This window comes from Equus caballus, chromosome 3, assembly GCF_041296265.1.
Source record: "Equus caballus isolate H_3958 breed thoroughbred chromosome 3, TB-T2T, whole genome shotgun sequence".
Taxonomy (NCBI): domain Eukaryota; kingdom Metazoa; phylum Chordata; class Mammalia; order Perissodactyla; family Equidae; genus Equus; species Equus caballus.
The window spans coordinates 42,274,192-42,301,395 of record NC_091686.1 but is presented as its reverse complement, the minus strand read 5'-3'; the positions used below and the strand labels follow the sequence as shown (position 1 = coordinate 42,301,395).

The 27,204-nt window shown below is 38.3% G+C and overlaps 1 protein-coding gene across 1 annotated transcript in view; it reads left to right on the top strand.

Annotated features, from left to right (window-relative positions):
* Nucleotides 1-9,303: 9,303 nt before the first annotated feature.
* Nucleotides 9,304-27,204, top strand: part of LOC102149709 (disks large-associated protein 5) — a 69,500-nt gene continuing 51,599 nt past the window's right edge. The window contains exon 1 of the transcript XR_011437474.1: nt 9,304-9,489. The gene's annotated coding sequence lies outside the window, so the exon portion shown is untranslated. The remainder of the gene's footprint in view (nt 9,490-27,204) is intronic.

Genomic DNA, 27,204 nt, shown 5'->3' with positions numbered 1-27,204 from the left:
TCTAGAGCAGTTCACAGAACTCAGGGAAACATTTATATATGTTAACCAGTTTATTGAAGGATATGATGAATGATACAGATGAACAGCCTAATGAAGAGACACACAGGGTGAGGTTGGAGAGGGTCCCGAACATGAGATCATTTGTCCCTGTGGAGTCGGGATGGATCACCCCCACTGTAGACAGATTCGTTCACCAACCTGGAGGCACCCCAAAGCCCATAGTATTGGGATTTCATGGAGGCCCCCTCACATAAGCATGACCGATTATTAACTCCACTTCCAGCCCCTCCTCTCTCTCTGGAGAAGTTGGAGGAGAAAGGGGGGATGGAAATCCCAAGCTTCTAATCACAGCTTTGTCTTTCTGGTGTCCAGCCTGCATCCAAAAGCCACACAGGAGCCCACCCAGAGTCGCCTAGTTAGAACAAAAGAAGCTTCTATTGCTCTTGGCACTTAGGAATTTACCAGTGTTCCAGGAGCCCTGTGTCAGGAACTGTGGCCAGAGACCTATCTATATTTCCTATTAGCTCACAACGTTTTTTCCATTTCACATTACTGTCTCCAGATACTGACTGTCGATACAGCACGTTTGCACCCTTCTCTGCTGTATTAAGCCTGGGTGGGCTTGACTGCTCCCAGAGGCCGCAGATGGGGAAGTGTGTGTAATCTGTAACGCCTGTTCATGAGTATCTGACTACAAATGCTATGCTCCTCAGGCATATGCAGACATGGATAAACTGCAGCCAGAGGCTCAAAATCCGGAAAGAAGGGGCTATTAGAAGCTGAATCCCTACATAGGATGGGGGGGAAGAATTTTCCCTCTATTCTTCTAGGTTCTTCTGGCTGTTCTAAGAGTTAAACTGACATAAGACAGAAAAAAGGAGAAAAAGAAAACAAAGTTTAATAACATGTATGCATGGGAGAAACCTAGGAAAACTGAGTAACTCACCAAAACGGCTGAAGCCACCACCTTAATTACCAACTCAAGCTGAAGACACAGGGGATGTTGGCGGTGGGGGTCTGGGACTTCCAGGGTCAATTCATGTGGAGATGGGAAAGTAAATGTTTGGTAAATAATTGTTTGCCGTACCTGGCAGAGACTTTGGAGACAGAGAGGACTGTGATCCACCCGGCCTCTCTGGGTTCCTCGCTGTCTGTCACACCTCGTTCATATCACACCGTAGTTTCCATGGTAGGAGTTCCCTCCTGGAACAGGCCTTCCATCTAGAATTCTTTTAGGCAGTTATGGGGAAGGTCAAAGTCTTTTGCTCTTAAAATTGATCAAGCCAAAGAGACACATTTTGGGGTAGCAAATTCTGCTCCACTACAGTAGTTAGATTCATGAGGAACTGGAGCAAATGGGAAATGTAAAGTTCTCCTCAAAGGAGGCCCACATTTTAGTTATCAGCATTATTACATATTTAAGTATGTATTGCATACATAGCACAACCGTTCAAAAGGCAAACTTTCCTTCCAAGTGCTCAGACACACAGTAGTTCACTTCAGAGAGAACAGCGCTTTAATTTTGGTGTGTATCCTTGCAGAGAAGTTACTTTCATATACAAATAGGCAGATGCTGAAAATACACACACCTACCTATATGCGTATATAAATATATAGGTCTATACTATGTTAATATGCAATCTCAAATACATATATGCATTTCTAAGTATTTATCTATTTCTTCACACACATGTGGTTCCAAATCAGTACATTAGACGTGTCGTCATTTCCCACAGCTTCAAGTTAGGTCACAGTATGTGTGGCTGCACCCTAGGCTAAATAACCCATCTTCTAGTAACACGCATTAAGGATTTCCCTGTATTCTTACAAGCAGCGCTCCAATTATTAAACCTGCATAAACTACAGTTTGCATCTATGTAGGCTTACATGTAAGTTAAATTTTCAAAAGTGTATTTTCTGTGTGCATTTTCACTTGTGATGAATTTTCACTTGAGTGTCTTTTCACTTGAAAAATTTCTCATGGTGACTGTACCGTTTTACGTTTTCACAGCAATGTGTGAGTATCTGTTTCCCCAGCCCACAGTTCCTACTCTGACTCTCCATTCTTCTTGCGCTAATGCTCTACTTTCTCCTCACCTCAAATATCATTCAAAGAGACGTTTTCCCTCTGTGTCAAGGCTCAGCGAGGATTCCACACTTGTCACTTTAGCCACATCTGTACTACAAACAGGAGAAGACTGCAATATTATTCTTTTTGTAGGTTCAGCAAAATAAAATCTCATTCACACACATATTTCTAAGAGCACTTAGCGTATTTCAATCTCTGACAATGGATAAAAACTAGGCTGAGAACATGATCCAGTACCTCTATAAAGAGTTTAACTGTTTAAAAAAATGTTACATTTTGTGGACACTGAAAGCTCATGGAATAGGAGTAAACATGAGTTGGGAAGTGTGAAATAATAAGAAATATATATATTGATGTCTTCCCCTGGTTCCTGACACAGAGCTCCTCAAACCCTTGTAAAAACCTAAGTGGTGAGAGCAGTAGGAGCATCTTTTGTCCCAACAGGTGACTCTGGTGGGCCCCCGGATGACTCCAGGATGGGAGCGGGTTACCAGAAAGACCAAGTCTTGACTAGAAGTTTGGAATTTTGAGCCCCATCCTTCATCCTCCAGAGAGGGAGAGGGGCTAGAAACGGAGTTAATAATTGATCATGCCCACGAGAGAAAGCCTCCAGAAAACCCCAACAGTACAGCGTCTGGGGAGTTTCTGGGTGAACACGTGGAGGTGCTGGGAGAGTAGTGTGCCTGGAGAGTGCATGGATCTGTGCCGGTTCCCCATACCTTGCCCTAGGCATCTCTTCCATTTCGTTGTTTCAGAGTTATATTCTTCTATGATAAACTGGTAATCTTAAAAGTAAAACATATCTCTGAGTTCTTTGAGCTGCTGTAGCAAATTAAATTGAACCCAAGGAGGAGGTTGTGGGAACGTCTGATCTATAGCCTGTCGGTCAGAAGTGCAAGTGACAACCGGGGCTTGGGATTGGAATCTGAGGTTGGGGGGGAACAGTCTGGTAGGACTGAACCCTCAACCTGTGGAATCTGATGCTGTCTCCAGGTAAACAGTGTCAGAATTTGGGTGAATTGAGTTGCATTGTAGGACAGCCAGCTGGTCCAGGGTCCTGGGTCCAGGAACCTCAAAGAGGAACAGAGAAGGAAGTGACATGAAATAGCTGTTCTTTAATAATTCTATTATAAGAATTAATAATATTATCTGAGGAAATGTGGAAATCACACAAGCCAGGAAAGGAGAGACAAATGGCCATAAGATGCTTGTACAATAAAAAGAAATGTGAAAATTTGTTTGTGTGCTATAGAATTTTGCGTGTGTGTGTGCATTTTAAAGTATTAAACTTAATATACAATTATAACCCAGTTTCAGCTATCAGTATCATAACAAAATAATTTCCCCATACAAAAAAATAAACACTTAAACATTTTAACAGCTACAAAATTATATTGAGCGTGTTTCATTACTTACTTAACCATCTCAATCTTTGGGAAATTTAGTTGTTTTCCATAATATGCGATTATAAACGATGCTGGTATTAATCATACTAAAACATTCTGTATATTTTTTATTTTCTTACGCTAGACATATAAGAGAGCATGAACTGAGAAAAATTTTAATTGCTCCTAATTTATATTTCCACCAGCACTACATAAAGTTTCTTACCTCAACAGCGTTACCATAAGGGATAAGTATTTCTTTAAACAATAATTTTGGAAAGGGAGCCTTGGAATGCAATCACAAAGGTAGCCATTGCAGGACAGGAATTCTGAATTTCCTTCCTATACAGATTTTAAGAACTCTGCCTAAAGCCAAAGAGAAGCCCGATCTTCTTTTCTTTATTTTTTTATTTTTCCCAAGGATTGGCACCTGGGCTAACAACTGTTGCCAATCTTTTTTTTTTTCTGCTTTTATCTCCCCAAACCCCCCCTGTATAGTTGTATATCTTAGTTGCAAGTCCTTCTAGTTGTGGGATGTGGGACACCGCCTCAATGTGGCCTGACGAGCAGTGTCATGTCAGCGCCCAGGATCCGAACCCTGGGCCGCCACAGCGGAGTGCACGAACTTAACCATTCGGCCATGGAGCTGGTCCCTGGATCTTCTTTTATTTTATATGAATTTTATTTCCTTTTTTACCCCTTTTACAAAAGAAAGATCCAACATCAAGTGATGGAGCCATTGGCCTCCCCAAAGATGTTCACAGATCGCTGCATCCTTTGTCTCTCTTTTCTGGGAGGGGTACATATGATCAGGCTGTGTTAAACAACTTGATCACGAATATCATGTTGAGCTAGCTGATTTAATTACTCCTTCCCTGAGACTCCAGTGCCACAGGGACTGCTGGATTTGGAAAAAATGACCCGAGACCAAAAGGGGATATTGGGTAGGTTCCAGAACTTTTTAAAAATCTCTACTGCAGCAGAATGAATAAGACAACAGAGAGAAACTTTATTAAGCTGGATTTCAGGGTTTCTCAGCCTAGGCTTCCACTATAGGGATAACGTCCCGAGCAGAGAAATTTTTCTGTTAATCCTAGATCACTTAGAAGAACTATTACTTACTTTTGGAGTGCCAGAACTGACATGTTGAACTAGGACATTGGAAGCAGGAAGAGTTAACAGTGGATGTCTGTGGAGTGTGCTGAGGAAAACTTTGTCTTGCCATATCTCCTTAATGGACACAAGAAGATTCATACGTATAAGGGAACTCCATTTTCCTGTGAATATGTCCTCGCCTCATTGAAATACAGGAATTTTCTATAATTCAAAGGATGGAATGTATCTTCAAGAAAATTCTGAATGAGAATCAAAGCAAACAATGCTTTATTTTGATAAAAAACAACAATAATAACAAAAACACTGAAGCAGTTATGCAGGTGCCATATCCCTCTGGTGTGCTGGGTTCCCTGCCCTGGTCTGAAGAGGAGAGTCCTCGCTACGACCTCACACAGCATTCCCTTCTGTATGTCTATGACATCTTCCATGTGTTTACTCCTGGAACACAAGGAGAGATCTCCAATTCAGTGACACCACGCCAGTTGATGCACGCGGGTCATCTGGCCACTGAGGGCTCTGACAGTCTTCACTGATGGTCATGACCTCATGATGCATGGCACAGAACAATCTTCTCCACTTTGCCAAGTTTTGATATCCTCCACGATTACAGTGTTTAGACAATGAGTTACATGCTTATATGTTACAGTAGCTGGGAGGGGTTTCCTTCCAACTTCTGGTATTGGAGGGAAAGAAAGGACAACTTTGTGAGTCAGTCAAGCCATAGGAGACACACAGAGGCTGTTCACATTGTAGGAAATAATCAGATCTATTTTTTAAAAAAAATCAGTCTGTTGAGTGTTGAAGTCATTCTCTCCAACGTTTTGTCACTTGCAGAAATTCTTGTATGAATTCATTATAGGAGAAACCGAGTTTCTTCTGACTTTCTTATTATAATTAGAAACAGTGAGATGAAGGTGCTTAATAGGATTACTCCAGGGCAAGAGGGGTCCCTCTCTGAAGGGTCCTGTAGATGTGGATTTCCTACATAAAATAAGTAGAATGATGGGATTTCATCTTTAGTTTGAGAAGAGGTCTGTTCATTAAACTTTCTTGGAAACAAGAGGGCGAGATGTTCGCAGTAGCAGGGATAATGAAACTATTTTGAAATAAGCAGAACTTCAAACTGAGGAAACCTAGGGGATTTTTCCAGTGGCAATGAGGAAAGCGGGAACTGGAGAGACTATGCCACCAGCTTGGGGTAACAGGAACCTCACAGCTCCAACGGTGATCTGTCAGCATGAAGGAGGGTTAAGTGGTCTGAATCATCAGAATATGAAGAAAAGGACAAAAAGAAGACACCACAAGTCAACTCAGACCTAGGAAGAGACCCAGAGGCTTCACTTTGGGATCCTCCATGGTTAATAAACCTGTGTTCTTTCATAATTGTGAAAGGAGGCTTGCCTCCCCCAACAGTCACATTCAATTTCTATTATTAAGTTGACAAAATTAAGAATTTTCTTCTTTCTCCTCCAAAGCATACTGACAAATAAATACTAGATTTGCTGAGGCAGGATTCCTGTTTTGAGATCCACAGAAAAAAGAGCCTGAGTGAATTGTAGCTCTGTGAAAATAATCTTTGAAAATGTCCAGTTAAGCTTATTTTAAGTACTGAGGCAATCAGATTGTAACCTACGGACTCAGAGGTCAGTGTGAGCTGGTCATTGACGTGAAATACATTTACAAAGAACAGTTACACTTGTCCTGAAAACAGTGTTTGTGCTTTCACTTTTTTAGAATCTGAATTTGGAGAAGAACCTGATTGACCAAAATTATAACTTTAAGAACTTCATGAATAGAGAAATTTCTTTCTTTTCACCTTCCTTTCTTCTATTTCATTTTCATTGTGAAATATACAAACACAAAAAATGGATACATATTAGACAAGGAGAACTGATCGGTGGTTACCAGGGGAAAGGGGGGTGGGGGGAGGGCACAAAGGGTGAAGTGGTGTACCCACAACATGACCAACAATAATGTACAACTGAAATCTCACAAGGTTGTAAACTATCATAATCTTAACAAAAAAAATGGATACATATAGATGGTTATTAAATAAACAACTGTGTGACATCAACCCAGGTCAAGAACTAGAGTACTACTACCACCAGTAGGTCTCCTGCATGCCCCCTACTGTTGCTAGACTCCTCTTGCCCCCAGGGTATCGAATATCCAAATTAGCATAATAACCCTCCCTTGCCTTTCTTTATACTCTTATCATGTCTATTTCTATGCCAAAATCATAGTCTGATTTTTGCCTGTTTTTTTTCCCCTTGTGTAATTAGGGTAACATATATATACTGTTGCATCTGATTTCTTTCATTCAATATTAAGTATTTAAGATTCATACTCAGTGCTGCAAGTTAATCCTATTAATACACCATTTTGTTTATTCCTTCGATTGTTGATGGAGGTCTGGATTGTGTTCACTTTTGGCAGTTACAAATGATGCTTCTGAGACGATTCTTCTGTGTGTGTATATATATATATATACACATATATATATATCTGGTTACCATTCACATGGATTTACTTATGGTATTAAGCAGGGATCATAGGGTAACCATATCTTCAGCTTTACTGGGGATATTGTCATTTTTTTTCTTCAAAGTCAACAAACCAATTGATAGTCCCACACTGTAATTCCCATATCTTCACATTCTTGCTGACACGTAATACTGTCCAGATTTTAATTTGAGGCTTCTGGCGGGTGTGTGGTGATGACTGTGGTGTAAATTTACTCAGCCTTTTCTTTTCTGTAACTCTGTCCCTGGTCAAGATTTGTGTGGGGGGGACAGGGTAGGAGGGAACCCGGGATTCCTACATCATCCTACGTGAAAATGTTTGTGGGGCACTGATATCATTTATTTCTTTTACTTTACTTGGTATTTCAAGTGCACTGTCCAGTAGTGTGGCCAGGACACAGAGTCATTTCTCAAGGACCCCACGGAGTCTAAATATTAGGCTCTAAATATTAGGTCTTCTTGTTTCCCTTTGAAATAGCTTCTTTTGTCCATCTGATAAAACAACCTCGAGCACTCTTTTTAAAAAACAATAATTAAGATATAATTGACATATTATATTAGTTTCAGGTGTACAACATAGCGATTCAATATCTGTGTATATTGTGAAATGGTCACCACAATAAGTCTAGTTAACATCCATCACTATGCATAATTACATATTTTTTTCTTCTGATGAGAAATTTTAGGATCTACTCAGCCACTTTCAAATACACAATATAGCGTTATTAACTATAGTTAATATAAATATAAATAGAGTCAACAAGTGCGTTACATCCCCAAGACATTTATTTATAGCTGGAAGTTTGTTATTCAACCCTCTTCATCCCTTTCACCCCCCATCCCGACCCCCCACCTCAATTACTCTTGAGGGAGCATAAAATCCTCATACTGACTAATCGTGGGTACTTCCAAATTATTTGTCGGCTTCCACCCAGATCTTGCATTGAAAATCTCAAAGAGAGAGTTTAGATTTTCTTTCCTTCTCACTGCCTGACATGACCAAAATGTCATGCATCGCTACTGGCCTATTGCTACATCCAGGAGAGTCACTTGAGGAACAGACAAAACTGGAAGAAAAAACACATGGATAATTTATCACTACATTGTCATCACAAGCATGGAATTCACCAATGATGCCTAGGAAGAAATTGGGATCATTTATGGAATAGTGTAAAGAGAATATAGGAGATATCTCAGCTGAAGAGAAAGAAGCTACAAAAAATAATTATGCAAAAGATGGAGCAATAAAATGCATCAGGAGATTCAGGAGCATAAACAGAGTTAAGGGAAAAAAATGACCCATATTTTCTTAGTTACTCATTATGGAGAGCAGGATCAATTCCTAAAAGGTCAAGTAATTCTGATTCTGATGCATTTGATGATAATGTTTATTACTAATGGTAATTTGTATTTTCAACTATCATCATGTAATGCTGATAATGTGCATATATAATTTATATTTCTATAGTTATTGCTACTCTCCTCTTAGACTAGTGACCATTATTTTGAGCGACAAAAACACAGTGCCTTGAGATTATCTGTCTGTTCATTATATGTGTTAAGTTATTGAATTTTTGTCTTGCATCAATTTTTATTTCATTAATTGATTGTCATTTAGATGATTCGGATGTTTACACATAATTATCAAGTCAAATCTCAGTATTCCTTTAGCATTTCTCTCTTCAGTTATGGTTGGAAAATCTGTCCCTAACTTAATATTACAAAAACATATGCAGATGTATCTCCAGATCGCTTTTACATTTAATTATTCATTGCATTTTGACTATTATAGCTTAGCCTAGAGAATTAAGTAAATATGTATTACTTCACTCCTACACACCTTTTAAACGCAGCTAACAGACACTGAATAAACCAGCTCATCCCAGGCGGTATCAGGAGTTACTTGCCCCACGTGCTGTCCCCAGCCTGCAGCCGCCTGAGGGGACTCGCCCGGGGCCCCGCCCTCAGAGCTCACACCCGCCGTGCGCTCTCGCCCCGGGGCCGCCCCGCCGACCCTCCCGCGCGGCTCTGCGCGCACAGGCCGGACGCTCGGAGCCGGCCCCGGGCAGCCCTGCTCGGCCTCCTGGGCGCAGCGGCGCCTCTGGACCGAGCACGCGCACCAGCGGCCTCCGCGCAGGCTCCGTGCCCGCGCACGCGCCCTCGCGTCGCGCTCCTGGCGGAGAGACTTGCGCTTGGGGCCGGGCTCCGGGCGGTTCTCGCGCTGCCGTTCCACCGGGACTTCCGCGCTTCGGCGGCCTTTCTGACGAGCCGCCGCGCCCAGAGATGTTCAGGTTGGAGCGACACTTCCCAGAGGGCAGCGGTCACTCCAGATCTTCGGCTTCCATTCCGTATTCGCGCGGTTCTCCCTCTTTGCAAGGTGAGTTGAGCTCATTTGTGGATGTGTTAGCACAGGATGCGGGAATCCTGTGAAGCGAGTCAATTCGGAGCCCGACGTGAACCAGGAGGGGTGGCAGTGGAAGCGCTCACTGCGTGGAGGCCGGTAGTAGGGACGCCAGTCCTCACGGGACTCTCGGGCCTGAACGGCAGAGGACGGTGTGTGTCTGTGGGGACAGACGGGCAGCGTGTGGCGGGGTGTGTGTGAGAGACGCGAGTGAGCGGTGGGATGCGCCTCCGTGCCGTGGGTGTGGCTGCGAGGCTGTGACAGGTGCGTGGCTGTGCTGGGGTGACGGGGATTTGGTGCATGTCCTTCACCTGTGCGGGTGTGATGGCTGTGGCTCTGTGGCGTCACTGTCTGGTGGCTCTGGGTTCCCTGGTGTTCCTCCTCTTCTCTCCTCACAGCTGCTTGGCTGCAAGAGGGAAGTAGGATATTGAGCCCTAAAGGGAGATTTCCAGCCAGGGGGCACCGAGGTTAGTTTGGGAAAGCCTGGAAAGTTCTCTACTTGGGAGCTCTGAGGGGCGGCTACTGTCTCAGAGCCTGGGGGTTCCCAGACCTCTGACCCCAGGAACGTGCTGTAAACCTATTCCCGTAGTCCAGGCTCTGTCCTCCTGCCATCTGTTTATGTGTATGAGCAGGGCGGGTGTGGACCTGGAGAGTGTCGTGTAAGGGAGTCATTCTGTGCCCCAAGAACAGCCTGGTGCCTCCTGACTTCCTCCTCAGTCCTGCCATCCCCCAAAGAAGAACCTTGATGAGAGGAAAGAATTGGTTTACACACAAAAGTCAACAATGAGGATGGTTGATTTTCTTTCATAAAATCATTGATTTTAAATTATTGATAGAAGAAAAGTTTAACAAAACTTTGCATTAACATCTGATTTTTAGTTGTCTTCCCAAAAACATGTCCAAATACTAATTGAAATAGAAGAAAATAAGGAATCATTTTATTTACCCACATGCCTTTTGTTGCTGCTTAAGGGCACTGTCAGTCTTACTAATGTTCTCACTGTATGAGACGCTTGATCACATTGGATTTTTTGGGCAGGTTATAATTCACAAATGTCTCTTTGTTTCTGCTCCATTTCGGTGGGAGGGAAATTTCCTCTTTCCTAGAAGCTCTTGATTTATAAATTAAAAATGCATTCTCAAGTAAAAGTCCTGATTTCCCCCCCCCCCTTTTTTTTTGTGAGCATTATCAGAGCAGGGCTGATAAGCACAATTTTATCCTAAAAAGGCAAATTGTTTCTTTTATAATACCCAGTTAGGGGACATGCAATGTTCTTCAATAAAAATAGCTAACATATTTATACAGGATTACAACATATTATTAAGTTTTTATGTAGATTATATTTCTCTAAGATATTCATGCTTAAGAAGTGATCTTCATACTCTTGCCTCTACTGATGAAAACCCCAAGACACTAATATGTCATGAACTCTAAGAGCAGTTACATTTAGAAAATCTGAGAACAGAATCTATGTCTTAAGTTTCAACTGGATACCTTTCCCCAGTTATGAGTGCGTACTTTACACTGGGACCAGTATCATCCTGATTAATAATCCTGTACATGCCATCACATAGCAGGACCAAATTAATTAACCTGTTCCCTCTTAGATTTTTGTGTTTCTAGTTTTGGCTGTCAAAAACTGCGTATTGAAGATACTCATATCTCTTCTAGCCCAGTCTCTTCTAGCCAGTGTTTACATATTCACTGACCAGATTATTCTCTCCTATGTGCTCAACTTAGTAATATTAAGAGCTATAATGGAGGAAGGAAGAAATTAAGTCCTGTAAAGAAATGATTTGAGCTTCCCGTGTCAGGACTGTAGTTGCATGAGAGATGGAGATCCCATTTGGCCAAGCAGGGAAAGACTGACATTCTCACAGACATGAGTTTTCTGGATAAATGTGATAAAGCCCAGCAATGAACGGTCTCTGGAGGCGGAGATCCAATGCTCTGTGAGGTTTTTGGAATTGAATAGCAATATGAATTAGTGATTGTAATATATGGATCATGGTTCTTGGTAAGGAATTTCTGAATGATGAGTACAATGAATATTTTATTGCTGACTAGGAGGTGCTGAAATTGAATGACCTTAGTATAACTCTGCATCATCATACATCGAGTATTCTCTAAATCAGGAACCGCAAAAGTGTTCAGTGAGGGATTGTTAATGGCCATAAAAGAGAATAAAAACATAAGCTGTTTAAGTTATCAGAGATGAAGAACAGAAAAGACCTTAGATATGTTGTCCAACCTAGTGTACAGAAACCTAGTCATCTGGAGATGATTAAATCTATTATAACTGTAAGTTTGAGTGCTATGCAGCCATTCAAAATATTTGTTAAAATAAGAAAACTATGTGGCATAGGATTTAACATAAAGAACTTGAGGATTGAAGACATCCCTTAGTTTATCAAACCCTCTTATTTTTCTATCCCTTGTGACAATGTCTTTATTTCATTTGGAGTGTTTAGCCCATTTACATTTAATGTAATTATTGATACAGTTAGATTAAGATCATCCATTTTATTATTTTCTGTCTTTCCATCTGGCTTTTGTTCCCATATTTCTCTGTTTTGTCTTCTTGGGTTAATTATTTATTTAAAATTCCATGTTAATTTGCTTCTTTGCTATACTTTGTGATCATTTTTAGTGGTCACGGTCTGTATTATAATATATATTCTTAACTATTCAGAATCTACTTAGAGTTAATATTGAACTCTGCTCTTACTCGTCAAGTGTAAAAACCTTGCAATTTATAGCCCCATCTTCTATATTGCAGCTGCCATATATATTGCATCTATCTTTATATAAAACTATAATACCATGTTTTTGATAACATCTGTATTGATATAGAACACAGCACATATTTAAAGTATACACTTGGATTCATTTATTTAAAATTTTGATATAATAGACCTATAACATTATATTAGTTTCAGGTGTACAACATAATGATTCAATATTTGTATATACTGAGAACTGATCACACTAAGTCTAATAAATATCCATCGCCACATATAGTTACAAATGGATTCATTTTGAAATGTGTATACATCCATGAAACCATGACTACAGTCAAGATCATGAACAAATCCATCACTCCCAAAGCCTTTGTAATCCCTCCCACCTCCCAGCCTCCTCCCCCTCTGCCTCCAGACAACCACTGATCTGCTTTCTGTGACCATAAATTAGTTTGCAATTTCTAGAAATGTATATAAATGTAATCAAACAGTATGTTTTCTTTTTTGTCTTGTTTCTTCCACTCAGCATAATTACTTTGAGATTCATCCATGTTGTTTCATGTATCAGTTCAATCCAATATACAGCTGAGTAGTATTCCATTATATGGATATATTATAATTCATTTATCCTTTCTCCTGTCAACAGACATTTGAGTTGTTCCAGTTTGGGGCTATTATGAATAAAGCTGCTATAAACATTTCTGTGAGAGTATCTGAATGGGTCTAAGTTTTTATTTCTCTTAGGTAAATACCTAGGTGTAAAATTGTTAGGAAGTAAGGTAATTGTATGTTTGACTTTAGGAGGAATTGACAAGCTGTTTTCCAATTTTTAAAACTGTTTTATATTCCTACTATTAATTTATGACTGCTCCATTGACTCCACATCTTTATCATCCTTCTTATTATCAGACTTTTAATTTTAGCCATTCCCTCTAAACTCATTTTTAACCTGAATGTCACAAATTTTGACATGTTCTATCTTTATTATTATTCAGGTCAACATATTTTAAGTTCCATTTGAAATTTCTTCTTGGACTCATGGGTTATATAAATATGTATTGCCTAATTTCCAAACATTTCCCAGATATTTCTGTTACTGATTTTAATAATTCCATTTTGGTCTAAGAATACACTCTGTGTGATTGGATATTTCTAATTTATGAGACTAGAGTTTTGTTTCCCAACATATGGTCTAACCTGGTGACTATTCCTCATGCTCTTAAGAGAACAGGTGTTCTGTTGTTGTTGGGTGGAGTTTTCTATAATTGATAATTAAGTCTATTTGTTTGGTAGGGTTTTCTTCTTTGCTATTACTGATTTGCTATCTATTTACTGAGAGAAGTGTGTTGAAGCATCTTTACCATTTTATTTTTTTCCTATTACTTTTCACTTCTGTTTGTTTCCTATGTTTTGAAGCTATTATTATGTACATTCACACTTGTGAATGTGGGCTTGAGGAATTGGATACTTTTTCATTATGAAATGGCTTTCTGACTCTGGTAATATTCCTTGTTCTGAAGTCACCTTTGTCTGGTATTATCACAGCCACTACAGCTTTCTTTGGATTAGTGTTTCCATGATATTCTCTGTCTATCCTTTTACTTTTGACCTATTTTCCTTTAAAATGTATATATTGTGTAAATGTGTATATATATAAAATGTGTAGTATTGTCCTTTCTTGCTTAAACCCAGCCTGACAATCTCTAAATGTAATCATTAGACAATTTACAATTGATGTAATTATCTATATCAGCAGTTCTAAAACTTTAACTTGTGTAAGAGTCAGCTGGAGAGCTTGTTAAGCCATACTTTTCTGGACCCATCACCAGTATGTTCGGTGGAGCCCATTAATCTGCAATGCTATCAAGTTCATAGCTCGTTCTAATGCTGGTCCAATAACCACATATCTATGTATTTGTGTCTCTCTGTACCACTGGTGCCTTTTTTCCTGTCTGCCTATCCGCTGCTTGTTTCCTTTTCCCACTTTCTTGCCTTGTCTTAAATTGAATTTTTTCTTTTGTATTTCCACTTTGACTTATCAGATATACCCCTTTATTTTATTTTTTGAGATTATTCTATGGTTTCCAGTATTTACCCCAGTCCATCCTCAAATACTGTTATACTGCCTAGCATATAAGGTAATGTTCAACAGTATATTTACCTTTCACCTGCCTATCCTCTGGATTATTTTTATCATACAGCTCACTTCTGCCATAATGTACATCATACAATGCATCATTATTATTTTTGCTTTATGCATTTAGTCCTTTTTTAAAGAAATTTTAAAAATTCATTCTTCCCCTCCAAAATTCTTACACCTGGCAGACACAAACTAAGGAGATCTCTCAGAGCTTCTTTTTATCTATTAATTTAAACCAAGTGGTAACATAATTTGATTGGAATACAGCCACACCCATTCGTTTATATATTGTCAATGGCGGCTTTCCAGCTACAACAGCAGAGCTGAGTAACTACAAAAATATTTATTATCTGGCCCTTTATGAAAAAAACTGCTGATCCTCAGTTAACGGCTCTAGAGGAACTACCAGAATGAGTGTCACTCAGGGGGATGTACTGCGGTGGTGCTCGAGGTGCTCTGCCCTGGGCTTCTTCCCTCCCCCTTGGCTTTCACTCACCAAGTGGACACAAAGTAGAGAGCAGCTTTGGTCTTCCTAAATATACGTTAGTGACAAGGTAGCTGGCATATTTAGGGGATTAAGAATTCCTTAATAACCAGACACCGAATAGCCAGACAGCTGAGGAGGACAGTGCAATAAAACCACATATAACAATGAATAAAACCGCATATAACACTTGAGGCAGAGTATAACATGCTTGGCCGTGGCATATTATTCTCTTGAAAAACTGCTCAGTTTTTCTTGTGAATATTTTATTCAGAAGTTTTGTACAAATATTCAAAATTGGTATTAATATTGATTTCATACATTAATACTCAAAATTAAGAATTTAATAGTCTTAAATTTTTGTTATCGCCATTGCATGTTCATTAAAAGTTAGAGGTGCAGGCCTGGTGGTTAAGCTCGCATGCTCCACTTTTGTGGCCCAGAATTCGCAGGTTCAGATCCTGGGTATGGACCTATACACTGCTCATCACAGCATGCTGTGGTGAGCATCCCACATACAAAATAGAGGAAGATTGGCACAGGTATTCGCTCAGCGACAAACTTCCTCAAGCAGAAAGAGGAAGATTGGCAACAGATGATAGCTCAGGGCCAATCTTCCTCACCAAAAAAATAAAAAAATATATATATACATACAACTTGATTGCTAACCCATAGGGCTGTTTTTTTCATTTCATTTCCTTTCTTGTGATTTTAATATTAGAGTGTTAACCACTTTCCCAAATTCATCTGACAGACTAGTGTTTCCATTTATACTTTGTTTGAAGCCAACAGATTACCTGGGTACCTGCCCCAGCCCAATTCCTTTGAGCACTTCTCATCCTGGTAGTACTGCTGAGTCCCACATAAAGGGAGCATCTCTAAATGAGCCCCTCAGTGAAAATCAGGTATCATGTGTTCTTGGCCAATAGTATGCTGGAGCTCAGGGCCATTCTACAAGAGTATAAAATGCCATATGGCTGCTTAGCCGTGTTTCAATACTTACCAGCAAACTTAACAATAGTGCAGATTCTTTAATGTGTGAAGGTTTTAAAACAGGGTGAGAAATATCCACTAATAGTTTTATTTGTTTAATGTACCATGCCTAAAGTTATAATTGTCAAATAATTGTCATTTCATTAAACTATCAACATCCCTCTAGATTTGCACTGTCAGATACAATAGCCACTAGCTACTTGTGGCTATTTAAATTTAATTGATTAAAATTAAATAAAATTAAAAATTGAATCCTTCACAGGTACTAGCCATAACCAAGTGTTCACTAGCCACGTGTATTGGACTTTACAGATAAAGAAGTTTTCTATCATCATAAAACTTTCTATCAGATAGGAATATTCTGAATACCTACATTTGACATAAATAAAGAGAATTTTATGGATTTAACTAATTAAATACTGCCACACATTTAATCATTTGCAAAATTAATTGAGTACTGTAAAGCATATGGTTAAAATCATAAATCTTTGTCAGATATTTGAAAGCATCTTAATTCTTGTCTAGTAGAAACAATAAGCAAAAATATTGTTTAAAAATAGTAAATTGGAAAAAAGTTGACTTACATTTTGTTATTGCCATTTTTATGTTTATACATACTCATATTCTCATTTCTTACCATATTTCCCCTATGATTATGATAACTGGACGATGTTAGATAATTCCTGCAGTTTCCATGTTTTTGCCTCACACACACACACACAAAGTGTAATCACAAAAAGTGAATGTTTTGGATCTAGCTTATCAACCAAATATTTCTCAGTCAGGGCCTAGGTCTTGGTGACCTTGCGATGGAGGCCCCTAAATATCTCTCCTTTATTTCCTTCTTACAAACACGTGATTGAGATGGGTTAAGTTATAGTTTCAGACCCTTCCTCCCCTATGATGGAGTAACAAGGATAGCAGGCACTCTTTCACCTCAAACAATTTAAAAATATAAAAAATATGTGTGAAATGACAGTGTTCAGACATTAGTCAACTGCTCAAGACTAAGATCCCTGACTGCATAAACAGTCAAGGTGAACCCTAGTATTTCTCCAAAAGTAATGAACCAATAGCCACAGTGGAAAAACTCCATAATATATGGAATATTGGGTAAAGTATGCAAAAGGAGACTGGCTTAATAGAGAGGAAAAATTAGACCTATGACATAAAAAAGCCCTTAACCTTTTATAAGCTACTCTGGTCTTGCCTAACAAACCTTAAAAATGCACCTTGAAAGGATCAAACACTTTCCAAGTTATACCACCTGCAAAGAAGCAGGAAAATGTGATACATGATCAGGAGAAAAATCAATATTTAAAACTGACTCAGGTATAGAATTAGTAGACAGGTTATTAAAATAGTTATACCTATGTTTCATATGGTGACAAAGATAGAGCAAAATATGAGCATGTCAAGAGAGTCATGGGAGATTTTTAAAAACCCAAATTAAACATATGGAAATGAAAACTACAATGCCTGAAATGTAAAATACATTGGGGAAATTAACAACTGATTAGGTACTGCAGAGAAAAGATTATTGAGGTTGAAGGTATACTAATCAAAAAGAAACAGAATGAAAAGACTGTAAACTTATCAGTGAGCTGTGAGACAACTTTCAGTGACCTAATATTATCATTAAAGCTCCCAAAGAATGAAGAAAGAGGAGGGGACTGAAAAATTATTTGAAGAATATGGTAAACAATTTTCCAAAATTGATGAAAATTATAGACCTAAAATTAAAACTCAGTGAACTGTAATCATAGGAATGTAGAAATATAAACCAAGGCTGATCATAACCCATGATTTTAAAACAGTGATGAAGTAAAGAGGAAGTCAGCAGAGAAAGGAGACTCATTATGTAAAGAACAAAAACAAGAATAAAATCAGATTTCCTTTGGGAAAACAAAGGTAGAAGGCAATTGAGCAAAATCCTCATGCAGTGCTGAAAAGAAAAATATTTCCTTGAATTCTATGCAAAGTAAAATATTTTCGTAAAAAAGTAAAAATTTGTGTATGTCCAATTTTCTCACAGACATAAGAAATGAAAGAATTGATTTAACAGCATACCTGCACTATAAAAATGTTAAAGTCCTCCAGACAGATAGAAAATAAAATCAGATGAAAACTTAGATCTACAAAAGACATGATAAAAATGTGTGTAAGTATATTTCTTTCTTATTTTTTAAATTAGTAAAAAGATAACTGAGTGGGACCCTCAGAATGGTGTAATGAGGAGCTTGGCAATTTTCCCCAAAAAAGCAATGATGAAACTGCATAACATTATTAAAACAATTACTTTCACTCTATGGAAATTGAGCAAACACATAAATGAATCAAGACGCATTTATTCAAGCAAAACTACTGAACTCCAGGAAGGGACATTGGGAGTGTCCAGAGTTTTAGCCTAGGGATGCTCCCATCTCCCTCTGGCTTTGTTTTACCAGAGCTGAACAAGCTATGAAAACCAGCAGCTTTGAGCTCTGGGATACTGACATGAGTTGGAATGGAGTATGGAAAAACCCCATGCCTGGAGGTGTTGTGCAAAAGGAATATGAACCTCAGTGCAAAGAACTGGGGATGGATAGCTAACACAGACGGTCTGAGGGTGCAATATCATGAGACTAACCAGAGGTTAATCAAGGCAATTCTGGAAATGAGAAAGCCAGAGAAGTTCTTAATAAGATTTGACATACTCGTGGGGGTCCGGAAGGTTGGTTTATGCATAAAGTTGTGAGAACCCTAGCCATCTGTCCATCTCTGGCTGAATACGAGGCCTTGAGTATGCAAAGAGGTGACAGGAGAAGGCCCTGCAGAAAGTAAAAAGCCAAGGATTTGTTTTTTTTTTTTTAATTTTATTGAGGTCATAATAATTTATATCACTGTGAAATGTCAGTTGTACATTATTGTTTGTCAGTCACTATATAAATGTGCCCCTTCATGCCTTGTCCCTACCCCCCAACACCCTTCGCCTCTGGTAACACTAAACTGTTTGTGTGTTAGTTTATCTTCCACCTATGAGTGAAATCATATGGTGTTTGTCTTTCTCTGTCTGGTAAAAGCCAGGGATTTTAATGTGTTTCCCAACCAACACTCAGAGCCATTGCCAAGGGGTAGAAGGCTCACCTAATCAAGGGGCTTATGGACAACATCTGAGCATTCATTGGCTGACCACTAAGATATGCTGACCCAGAAGTGACTCTGTGAAGCCAGGCTTAAAGGAAAAAAAGAATTTAAAAAATAACAATAAACTGGTCAGAGACATCAGCATCTCCACATTGCAAAGGAGACAGATTCCAGAATTAGTCAAGTCAGTACACAAAAGCAACAATATCAATTCCTGGGGGAGTAGTAGATCTAAATCCAGAGTTGGTGCAATATATTATCTAAAATATCCAGGTGTCAACAATAAAAAATGGGAACTGCAAAGAAATGGGAAAGTGTGAACCATACATGGGGAAAAGTGAACAGAAACTGTTTCTGGGGGAGGTGAAGATATTGGACTCAGGAAAAAAATACTTAAAAGGAGCTATTATAAATATATTCAAAGATCTAAATGAAACCATATTTGATGAACTAAAATAATGTGTACAATGGCTCATCAAATAGAGAATCAATAAAGAGAGATTACTTTTTAAAAAGAAGATAATAGAAATTCAAGACATAAAGTGTTGAATATCTGAAATGAAAAGTTACACAGACAAGCTCAACAGCAAATTGAGTTGTTAGAAGGAAGATTTTGTGAACCTGCTCATAGGTCAATGGAGATTATCCAGTCTGAAGAAACAAAGATAAAAGGAATAAAAAATTAACAGAATGTCACAACCTGCTGGGAAAACAATCAAGCATAGCAAGCATACACATGACAGAAGTTCCAGGAGTATAATAGTTACTTTGAAGGAGAGTAGAGAAAAGAACAGAAAAGTTCTTTGAAGAAATAATGGCCCAACATTTCCCCAAATGAGGAGAAACCAATCTACAAATCCAAGAAGGTCAACAAACTTCAAGTAGGATAAACCAAAAGGAAATTCACATATAAACACATCATAGTCAAGCTACTGAATGCCAAAGACAAGTAGAAAATCTTGCAAGAAGCAAGAGAAAGAGGGCTCATTACGTACAAGGGAACCACAAGCAACTGACAGCTGACCTCTCTTCAGAAACAATGCAGGCCAGATGACATTGAAAATGCATTTTTCTCTTTCTTTTAACTGATGGTAAAGATGATTGCACAAAACAATGAAAAAACTGTAATGTTGGACCTATATAAATATGTAGTATATGAAAATTGCACAAAGACAGGGAGGGATGGAGCTATATCGAAACAGTTTCTAAACCTTACTGGAAGTAAATATTAATCTGAATAGTATTATGTTAAGATGTATATTGTCTTCCCTTGAGTAACTACTAAGAAAATAATTCAGGCTATTAAGAGAACCAGTAAAATGTTTCTCTAGAAAAAAATATATTTGATATGAAAAAGCAGTAAAAAAGGCACAAAAGCACATAAGACATAGGAAACAGCAAAATGGGAGATAAAAAGTTAACAATATCGATAGTTGAATTAAATTTGAAATGTATGAAGTACTCCAATTGAAAGCTGAGACGGTTGGGGCCAACTCTGTGGCCCAGTGGTTAAGTTCATGTGCTCTGCTTCGGTCACCCAAGGTTTGCAGGTTCTGATCTCAGGTGGGATCTATCAGCTCTCATCAGGCCACACTGCAGCGGCATCCCACTAAAGCAGAGCAAGATTGGCACAGATGTTAGCTCAGCAACAATCTTCTTCAAGCAAAAAGAGGAAGATTGGCAACAGATGTTAGCTCAGGGCCAATCGTCCTGGGGGGGGGGGGAAGCAAAGATTGTCCATCTCAAAACAAAACAATATACAACTGTATGCTGTTTACAAGAGACAAACTTTAAATTCAAATAGACAAATAGGTTCAAAGTAAAATCATAGGAAAGTACACCATGCAAATAGTAACAAAATAGCTGGAGTGGCTATATCAATATCAGGCAAAATACTGTTTGATGCAAAAAATGCCACTAGAGACAAAAAGGAATATTTTATAAGGAGGAAACTGGCAACTTACATAATTATTTAACACTTATAAACATATTTGAGAGCTGAACAACAAAATATATGAAGCAAGTCTGGCAGAATTAAGATATAAACAAATTGTCAACAATAGCTGGGGTCTTTAATATGCCATTCTCAGTCTGTGTCCAATGAAGGAAGAGAAACCTCACAGTAATTTGAACAGGAAACTGTTAATATAAATGACTAACATAAGGGGATTAGAATAATGAGAGATTAGCAAGTAAGTAAACAGAACGCTACAGAATGTAAGACTAGAGATATAAGGAACACTAAACAGGGCTGAGATTGAGAGCCCATGGGAGATCCACTTGACAGGACTGAAATCCAGACCTTGTGGGAGAGGGCAAGGCCTTTACTTACTGAAAGGACTCTGCGAGTAAGCCATGGTAATGGATCTTCAAGAAGCCCACCCCCTAGTGTGCTGCGTAAAGCTGTCCGTGGGGAATCTCACCAGAGATACTTAAGTGCGAAACTGTGCAATGGAGGACACACATGGAAACTGCTGATTACTGAGAGCTGCTGGCATCAGGCACTGGAGAAGCTCTGAGTGATGCAGGAGCCAAGCAGGTACTCTGCCATAAAATAATCCAAGGATGGGTGTGTGATTAAAGAGCACAGATGTATTTACAGAGCAGCCAGAATGAATGATATTATACCTGAGTCAATAATTTTTTAACTGTCACACAGCATTCCCAATAATGGAGAGAAAAACTAGATTAAAAAATGAATATGAACAATCTTATCTGCCAATTTGAATGACGTCACATGTGTAGAATAGAGGCAGAGACCATATGCTAGGCTATAAAATGACTCAATATATTTAAAAGAACTGAAATAATGTAAAGTTCTCCTATCACAACATAATTGAATTAAAAAGCAACAGAAAGAAATGTGGGAAAATCTCAAAGTTTGGAAATTAAACTACATGCTTCTAAACCGCCCACATGTCAAAGAAGAAATCACAATGGAAACTAAAAATAATTTGAATGAATGAAACAAAAACAACATCTCACAACTGATAAGAAGTAAACGAGGATGCAGAGGAAAATTTATAGCTTTAACACCTATATTAGAAAAAATTATTTTAAATAAATACCTAATTGTTCACCTTAAGAAGGTAGAAAAGAGGAGCAAACAAAACCAAAAGCAAGCAGAAGGAAGGAAATGATCAAGAATAGAGCAGAGATGGAAGTCTATTAGAAATAATCAAAAATTACAGCAAAGATGCAGGGTACAAAACAAACTTACAAAGATCAGTTGCATTTCTATACTCTAATAATGAACTAAGAGAATTCAAGAATACAATCCCATTTACAACTGCAACAAAATGAATAAAATATCTAGGAGTAAATTTAATCAAGGAGGTAAAACACCTATACAATGAAAACTATATGACATTACTGGAAGAAATTGATGATGACATAAAGAAATGGAAAGATATTCCATGAACTTGGATTGGAAGGATAAACATAGTTAAAATGTCCATACTACCTAAAGTGAGCTACAGATTCAATGCAATCCCAATCAGAATCCCAACGACATTCTTCATGGAAATAGAACAAAGAATCCTAAAATTCATATGGGGGAACAAAAGAACTCAAATAGCTAAAGCAATTCTGAGGAAAAAAACAAAGCTGGAGGCATCACAATCCCTGACTTCAAAATATACTACAAAGATATAGTAATCAAAACAGCATGGTACTGGTAAGAAAACAGGCACACAGATCAGTGGAACAGAAGAGAAAGCCCAGAAATAAAACCACACATCTACAGACAGCTAATCTTTGACAAGGGGGCTAACAACATACAATGTAGAAAGGAAAGACTCTTCAATAAATGACATTGGGAAAACTGGACAACCACATGCAAAAGAATGAATGTAGACCATTATCTTTCACCATAAACAAAAATTAACTCAAAATGGATCAACTACTTGAAGGTAAGACATGAAACTATAAAACTGTTAGAAGAAAATATAGGCAGTAGACTCTTTGACATGGGTCTTACAAAGATCTTTTTGAATACCATGTCTCTTCAGGCAAGGGAAAAAAAGAAATAACTGGGACTTTGTCAGACTAAAGAGCTTCTGGAAGGAAAAGGGAACAAGGATCAAAATGAAAAGACAACCAGGGCTGGCCCGGTGGTGCAGTGGTTAAGTTCGCACGTTCCACTTTGGCGGCCCAGGTTTCGCTGGTTTGGATTCAAGGTGTGGATCTGGCACCACTTGGCAAGCCATGCTGTGGCAGGCGTCCCACATATAAAGTAGAGGAAGATGGGCACGGATGTTAGCTCAGGGCAAGTCTTCCTCAGCAAAAAGAGGAGGATTGGCAGTAGTTAGCTCAGGGCTAGTCTTCCTCAAAAAAAAAAAAAAGAAGAAGAAAAGAAAATATACTAAGGCAGCAGGGCAGAAGAAAATAACTTGCAAAGGAACCACATCAGGCTTTCAGTGGATTTCTCCGCAGAAACCTGACAGTCTAGGAGAGAGTGGAATGATCTATTCAAAATCCTGAATGACAAAACTTTCAGCCAAGAATACTCTATCCAATGAAAATCTCCTTCAGATATGACAGAGAAATAAAAACTTTCCCAGATAAACAAAAGCTAAGGGAGTTCATTCCCACAAGTGCCCCCCTACAAGAAATCCTCAAGAAGGCCCTCATATCTGAAAAAAGAAATAGGAAAGGTGCTACAAAGCCCTGAGCAAGGAGATGAATAGGTAGGCAATGATCAAGAAGTGGCATATCTCTATCAGATCAGGTTAGTAAACAATTCTAACGTCAAGGATAATATAAACAGAAAATACCAAAACAAAAATGACCTCATCTTTTTATCCATAGACTCACAACACAAGTTGGAAAATGATATGACAAAATAACTAGAAGGGAAATAGTAAAGGGATGGAATCAGTATAGTCTAAGGAAGTAGGAGGCTGTCAGAAAATGGACTATCTCAACTATGAGATTGTTTATATGAACTTAAGGGTAACCAATAGCAAATAATCAGAACAGACATCTTTACAATAAACGAGGAGGAAAAGAAGAAAACCAACAGAGAAAACTACCTAATCAAATTGGTAGTCCAAAATACACAGGAAGGAAACAAAGGAAATGCAGAAGAACCAGGAAATGTGTGAGAAGATGGTAGTGTTAAGCCCTGTATATCAATAATCTCTCCAAATGTAAATGGATTGAATTCTCCAATCAAAAGACACAGAGTGACAAGATGGATTAAAGAACAAAACCCAACAATATACTGCCTCCAGGAAACATATCTCAGCTCTAGAGACAAACATAGGCTCAGAGTGAAGAGATAGAAGACAATACTCCAAGTCGATGGCAAACCAAAGAAAGCAGGTGATGCCATACTTATATCAGACAAAGTAGACTTCAAGATAAAACTGATAAAGAGAGACAAAGGGGCAGTGTATAATAATAAAAGGGACTCACCACCAAGAAGACATAACACTTATAAACATGTCTACACCCAACACAGGAGCACCAAAGTACATAAAGCGACTATTAACAAAGCTAAAAGGAGATATTACCAACAACACAATAATAGTAGGGGACCTCAACACTCCACTTACATCAATGGATAGATCATCCAGAGAAAAAGCCAACAAACAGATACTGGACTTAAATGAAAAACTAGATGAGATGAATGTAGTAGACATATATAGAGCCTTCCATCCCAAAACAGCAGAATACACATTCTTCTCAAGAACACATAGAACATTCTCAGGGATAAAGCAAATATTGGGAAACAAGGCAAACCTTAATAAATTTAGGTAGATTGAAATCATATCTATCTTTTATGACCATAATGCCATGAAACTAAAAATCAACTACAAGAAAAAAGCTGGGAGAGGAACCAAAAATGTGGAGACTAGACAACATGCTACTGAACAACCACAGGGTCATCAGAAAAATGAAGAAATCAAAAGATATTTGGAGGCAAACATGAATGCAAACAGCATGTTGACTCTTATGAGATGCAGTAAAAGCAGTCCTAAGAGGGAAATTTATAGCAATACAGCACCACGTTAACAAACAAGAAAAAGCTCAAATAAACTATCTTAATCTACACCTAACAGAATTAGAAAAAGAAGAAGAAACAAAGCCCAAACTCAGGAGAAGCAGGGAAATAATAAAAATTAAGTGCAGAAATAAATGAAATAGAAACAAAAAACACTGTGAAAAGGATCAATGAAACAAGGAGCTGGTTCTTTGAGAGGATGAAGAAAATTGACAAACCCTTAGTGAGACTAAGAAAAAAAGAAAGAAGTCTCAAATAAATAAAATTAAAAATGAAAGAGCAGAAATTTCCATGGATAGCACAGAAATACAAAAGATTACGAGAATACTATGAAAAACTATATGCTAACACACTGGACAATCTAGAAGAAATGGGTAAATTCTTAGACTCTTACAACCTCCCAAAACTGAATCAAGAATAAACAGAGAATCTGAATAGAGCAATCACAAGTAAAAAGAGTGAAACAGTAATCAAAAACCTCTCCAAAAATAAAAATCCAGGACCAGATGGCTTCTCAGAGAAGAAGAAGAAGGAGAATCCTGCCAAACATTCAAAGACAATTTATTACCTATTCTTCTCAAACTATTCCAAAAAGTTGAGGAAGATGGAAATACCCCTAACACATTCTATGAGGCCAACATCACCCTGATCCCACCACCAGACAAGAACAATACAAAGAAGGAAAATTACAGGTCAATATCGCTGATGAACATAGATGCAAAAATCCTCACCAAAATATTGGCAAACTGAATACAGTAATACATTAAGAAGATCATACACCATGATCAAGTGGGATTCATACCGGGGACACAGGAATGTTTCAACACCCACAAATCAGTAAATGTGATACACCATATAAACACAAAAGGAGGAACAAAAACCACATGATCATCTCTATAGAAGCAGAGAAAGCATTTGACAAGATCCAGCATCCATTCATGATAAAAATTCTCAATCAAATGGGTATAGAAGGAAAATATCCCAACATAGTAAAGGTCATATATGACAAACCCACAGCCAACATCATACTCAATGGGGGAAACTGAAAGCCATCCCACTGATAACAGGAACAAGACAAGGATGCCCACTCTCTCCACTCTTATTCAACATAGTACAGAGGTTTTGGTCAGAGCAATTAGGCAGGAAAAAGAAATAAAAAGAATCCAAATAGGCACTGAAGAAGTGAAACTTTCACTCTTTGCAGTCGACATCATTTCTATATATAAAATGTTTAGAAAACTCTAAAGAATCCATTGGAAAACTCTTAGAAATAATCAACAACTACAGCAAAGTTGTAGCATACAAAGTCAATGTACAAAAATCAGTGGCATTTCTATACTCTAATAACGAACTAATAGAGCAAGAACTCAAGAATACAACCCAATTTACAATTTCAACAAAAAGATTAAAATATCTAGGAATAAACTTAACCAAAGATGTGTAAAACCTATACAAGGAAAACTATAGGACATTACTGAAAGAAATCGATAATGACAAAGAAATGGAAAGATAGTCCATGTACACGGATTGGAAAAATAAACATAGTTAAAATGGCCATACTACCTAAAGCAATCCACAGATTCAATGCAATCACAATCAGAATCCCAATGACAATCTTCACAGAAATAGAACAAAGAATCTTAAAATTCACATGGGGCAACAAAAAAACCAGAATAGTCAAAGCAGTCCTGAGAAACAAGAAGAAAACTGATGGCATTGAAATCCCTGATTTCAGAACATATTACAAAACTGTAGTAATCAGAACAGCATGGTACCAGTACAAAAACAGGCACACAGGTCAGTGAAACAGAACTGAAAGCCCTGAAATAAAACCACACATACATGGACAGCAAATCTTCAATAAAGGAAGCAAGAGGGGCTGGCCTGGTGGTGCCGTGGTTAAGTTTGCACGTTCCTCTTTGGTGGCCCGGGGTTGGCCAGTTTGGATCCTGGGTGTGCACATGGCACCACTTGGCAAGCCATGCTGTGGTAGGCATCCCACATATAAAGTAGAGGAGGATGGGCACAGACGTTAGGTCAGGGCCAGTCTTCCTCAGCAAAAAGAGGAGAATTGGCAGCAGACGTTAGCTCAGGGCTAATTTTCCTCAAAAACAAATAAGTAAATAAAAAATAAAGGAACCAAGAACATAGAATGGAGTAAGGAAAGCCTCTTCAATAAGTGGTGCTGAGAAAACTAAA